The sequence below is a fragment of the Aplysia californica genome, unplaced genomic scaffold, assembly GCF_000002075.1.
Source record: "Aplysia californica isolate F4 #8 unplaced genomic scaffold, AplCal3.0 scaffold00083, whole genome shotgun sequence".
Taxonomy (NCBI): domain Eukaryota; kingdom Metazoa; phylum Mollusca; class Gastropoda; order Aplysiida; family Aplysiidae; genus Aplysia; species Aplysia californica.
This window is the reverse complement of record NW_004797353.1, coordinates 1564862-1569896: the sequence shown is the minus strand read 5'-3', so window position 1 is coordinate 1569896 and position 5035 is coordinate 1564862. Positions and strand designations below refer to the sequence as shown.

Below are 5035 nucleotides of genomic sequence, written 5' to 3'. Positions count from 1 at the left end.
AGAGAGAGAGAGAGAGAGAGAGAGAGAGAGAGAGAGAGAGACTTGACTGTAGGATTTTAAAAAAACATCAACAAAAACTCTCAATATTAATAACAGCAGTTGCGATATGCGGCAGTCGTCGCGTGAAGCCGTTATATTGGAAGGAGATGTCTGTGTTGTGAGAGGAGAGGTTTGGATACTACAATTTACGTCATGTCAAGAGCTGCAATACTCTTGATACATTCAGATAGGATGAAAGGTTTTCCCACACACTGGCGAGTGTTAGACGCTCTGATTGCCACCCTACCCGCCCTCTCTCTCTCTCTCTCTCTCTCTCTCTCTCTCTCTCTCTCTCTCTCTCTCTCTCTCTGTCGCTCTCTCTCTCTTACTGCCTTTTTTTCTTTCTCTCGTATACACACAAGCACAGGCACACACAGATACACAGACACAGACACAAACACACACACACACACACACACATACACACACACACACACAAACACACTCACACACACACACAGCTCCACACAGACACGTCCACACGCAAAAATACTCACACACTCTGACATATGATATGCACACGTACAGTGTATAAACAGTGGCGTTCACAAAAGAAACTTGGCAATGTATTCATTGTATCACCGCGCCAAAGCTTTGCACTAATCACTCATGCAGCCAACCAATTCAAAGCTATATGAATTCTGTATCATCTGACAATTTAACTTTTCATCTATGATAAAGGTCGTCTGAGATATGGTCATTCCAAATTAATCTAAACAAAAGCTATGCTCTTGAAAATTCTGAGAAAGTCCAGTTTGTCTGAAAATATAGCAATAAAGCATTGCTCATTACAGAGACAATAATATTCTCTGTTCATTTGATATGCAATACATGTCCATTCCATCAATGTTAATGCACTCAAATACAAGCTAAAACACGCCTTTACAGTTCTTTGATTTCACATAACTTTGCCAAGCACGCTTTTTAAAAATAAATTTTGAGTGTCCATACCTCGGGTGGCTCCTGCCGTATATGAAAAAAAATCAATGCATCAGACGGTGTAGAATTTATTTAGCTTTAAATTGGCATGCTGCATGAGTGGTTAGTGCAAGGCTTTAACTTGATAATTGTGTGATTATATTTTCAAGTTTCTTTTTGACACCACTGTATTATAAGGACTCCTTGACAGACGATTTTTTACACAGTTTTGTTTGGGAAGAGGTAGACACACAAGAAGTAGATCATATAGCTGTATACAAGATACAGCTTTGTTTTCGAGGCGGTAGACATAGAGGAAGTAGATTTTATAGCAGTATATAATGACACGATTTTGTTAGGGCGATAGAAATTAAGGAAGTAGATCTTATAACTGACTGGATCGCTAACAACATCTTATAACTGTATGCATGATGCAGCATTGTTTTCGAGGCTGTACACAAAGAGGAAGTAGATTTTATAGCAGTATGTATGGCACGATTATGTTTGGGCGATACACATTAAGGAAGTGGAGCTTATAGCGCTATGTATTACACAGCTTTGTAATGGAGGAAGAAGACATAGAGGAAGTAGATCTCATAGCAGTGTGCCCGTTACAGCTTTGTTTGGGCGGATGAAGGCAGAGAAAAAGTAGATTGCCAAAGTACTACTGATTCTCTTCCTTCAGATCTTGACTTCCTTGATATGTTCCACAGAAGAGACGTGGTTATTACTTTAGAAAACAAAAACTGTCGACCGGTCTGACCTGAAGGACCCACAATTGATTCTGTCTCTTCTATGACGAGGATGTGACGAGGATGGGATGTTTTTTTCACAAACATCCCCTTCTAGATCCACCTATTATTTGACCCCTCCCTTCCCGCATAAAAAGGAAAAAAACACTGTGTTGTTTCAGCTGGAATGCCCAATATTCTCAGTGTACACAGAGTAATGCAATTTGAGTGGAAAAAAAAACCGAGAAAAAGCAACAACCAAAAAGCAAAACAAAAAGGCCCCATATACTCTATCTGACTTCGAGTTGGGGAAGTAAAGGCGGCGCGGAAAGGAACTGGCCACCCTACAACAATAAATGTCGAAGGCCCAGGAAGTTGTCTCACTAACACGGCAATCCTCATAGTCCGGATCGGATGCAGGAACAACTTTACTTTACTACGCTGAGATATATTTGATAGCTTGTAACGTTAAGTATTTAGAGGCTGGCTGCTTTCAATCTGCAGATCAAGGCCAACCACGGTAAGTGGGATACAGTTCCCCAGCAGACATTTTCCGTTTTTGTGTAAGAATCTCCAGCGGTTCGAACTCCTAATGTTTGAATTGACGGATATAGTGTCTAGGGTAGATGGGTGGCTGGATGGTCTCAACAAGTACGCTCCCACAAAAAAAAACTCCACCCATCAGTCGCAGTCTTGCAAATACAGTCGAACCGGTCCAAGACGACCACGTGTCTGAGGGTGGGGGAAGGAGGGAAGTGTTTGTTTGTAGGAGCAGTTGTCTTGTTGTCTAAGACAGGTGGTTGCTGGAGCAGGTGAGGCTGTAAATATCGGAAAGTTTCCGCACACGGTGGAGAACCAGCCCACAGGCCATAATATAGGCACATATATAGAGAGTGCGGTCACAACCCGTGGCGCAAATTATCCTCAAATATCCCTTAAACGGGTCCATCACCGTCACTCCTATTTTGCACAGTAGTTTGTATCAATTTCTCTTAACTTAATCATATTTTCCCACAACAATTGAGGCTACATTAAAAAAAAATTCTTCTTAAATTAATACAAAATACTATAAATCTCCGTCATGGGGAAAATGGGATTGTTCACAACACTTCCCGCTTCTTGCATACATTTTTGTATACGCATATTATGACCTAGATCTACGTCACAGCTTGCCAATGACACTTTTTAGTGGCAACACTTGTAACAAGAAATGCATTTTACAATTTTACAGTGAACACCTTCTTTGCGCTAAACGTTCTCAAAACATGTGTTCAATAAGCATATTATTATAGTCCCGATTAGAAAACAATGACAGACTTGCTTTTAAAAGCAAGATTGCCCTGGCTGTAAACTTTTTAAAAGCCGTAGAAACTATCGGCTTGGATTTTTTTGTTTTTTTTCTAGAATACAGTGTACAGCAGGTGTTTAAAAAATATTCATCAGTAAGACAAATGGATATAAAAGGCATTGTGCAAACGTTGGAGAATTTATGCTTAATAGTTAAGGAGATATTTGACAATAAGTTACACCACGAACTTTTTACTCCACTATAGTCACTTCCAAGACGTTCAGAACTCATAGTGGTAGGAAAGGTGAGGGGGGGGGGGAGCGTTCCTAAAGATAAATGATTTAAAAAACTTTGTTCCAAGAAGAACATTAGTTAATCAGTTCATGAATTCATTAATTGAGCTCTCACAAAAAAGAGACAACTTGAACCGTTTGGGACTGTGAGTTGCTCGTCCGAATTCCGCGACTACATGCTGTGCAATTGTCTTTTCTTCTAAATTGCCAGGTACAAAAAAAAATCCCAGTAATCGACTTGCAATGAAGGTAACTACGTTTTTTTTCTTTCTAAAAACAGCCGGCATGTTCAGAGCATGCGTTCAACATTGTCTGGAATCTGAATCTTGCCCCCGTGACGTGGGATTCCAGACACGAAGCATTCATTTCTCTTTCTCGGCTCGCTGTCCTAACCTTCGTCGGAACCTGGGCTCATCTATCGCCGATGTGCATTTGATGCTGTGGCCGGCCCCTGGATAATGGCTAGGGCAGCAGGGGTGCGTCACAGTGGGGGAGATGAAGAATGTGGAGAGGAGGGCGAGGGGAGGGGGTAGGGGTGGGGTCTAGTTTTTTTTCAGAGTCAGTACTACTTTTTGTGGGTCAAGTAAATTGTGAATGGAGAGTTCAAGAGAGAGAGAGAGAGAGAGAGAGAGAGAGAGAGAGAAAGAGAGAGAAAGAGAGAGAAAGAGAAAGTGCGCCTACTTTGTTTACCTTAGGCAATGTGTGTGAGAGATCTCTGGGAGGTAGATAAACAAAAAAAAACTAAATGATGTTGAATCATGATAAAACATAATAAGTCAATCTGGCAGGTAGTGCTAAGTCTGTTACTGAGGTTGACCACGTTCACATGACAATCGGTGATGCGGAAATTGCATTTTTTTTTAAAGTTAAGAATCTTGACATCTACATACATGTGTATTTTGATTCCAGTTAGTCAATGTCGGCAGAGGTAAACCATCTGACCCGCTACATGTGTTTCGAAATAAGAAAAATAGTAAAATACGTTTTCCAATCAATACTAAGTATACTGCTTTACTAATAACTAGCTTAGTTTTATTCAGACTTGATTATTGTAAATCCTTGTTATCAGGAATGTCACACTGACGAAAGTGAAATGACTTCAAACTGTCCAAAACAATGCTGCACTTTTAGTTTTATAGTAAAGAAAGCGAGACTCTGCTACACCTCTTTCACGGACACTGCACTTGCTTCCTGTAGAAAAAAGAATCATCTACAAGATGGTCACTCTGTGTCACAACTGCTTGGATGATAATGCATTACCATTCATCTGTTCTATTGAGACTGTCTATTCCGACTTACAATTTTGCCATCTATTTAAACTTAAAACAAAGGGTGAAAGTGAAAGGGCACTTTGAATACTCCAAGATCTGAAATGCTTTGCCAAGTAATTAAATTAAGAGAGATCAAATCCTTTGATTCATTAAAATGCCAGCTGAAGTAATTGAAGACAAATGAGGCAGGGATAGGCACAGAGCAACCCACTTAGAGAACCTAAACAAATGGGTAACGGGGAAAGATCAGGGTAAAGTTGCTTTTTCAAGAGCAAAAGAATTAACGGAGAACAATGATGACCGGTGTCTGCCTCAGATCTGGCACTTGATGATGATTAATAAAGAAATACTCACAATTTGTTCGCTATCTGTCTACAACCACATACGCAAACGAGGACGGGTTCACATAAAACAGAGAGAGGAAGAGGGAGGGAGATAGAGAGAGAGAGAGGGGGGAGAGAGAGAGAGAGAGAGAGAGAGAGAGAGAGAGAGAGA

At 40.5% G+C, this 5035-nt stretch overlaps 1 protein-coding gene across 1 annotated transcript in view; it reads right to left on the bottom strand.

Moving 5' to 3' along the window:
- LOC101845763 (acetylcholine receptor subunit alpha-like 1) overlaps nucleotides 1-5035 on the bottom strand; it is an 83833-nt gene that overhangs the window by 44467 nt on the left and 34331 nt on the right. The window lies entirely within an intron of this gene.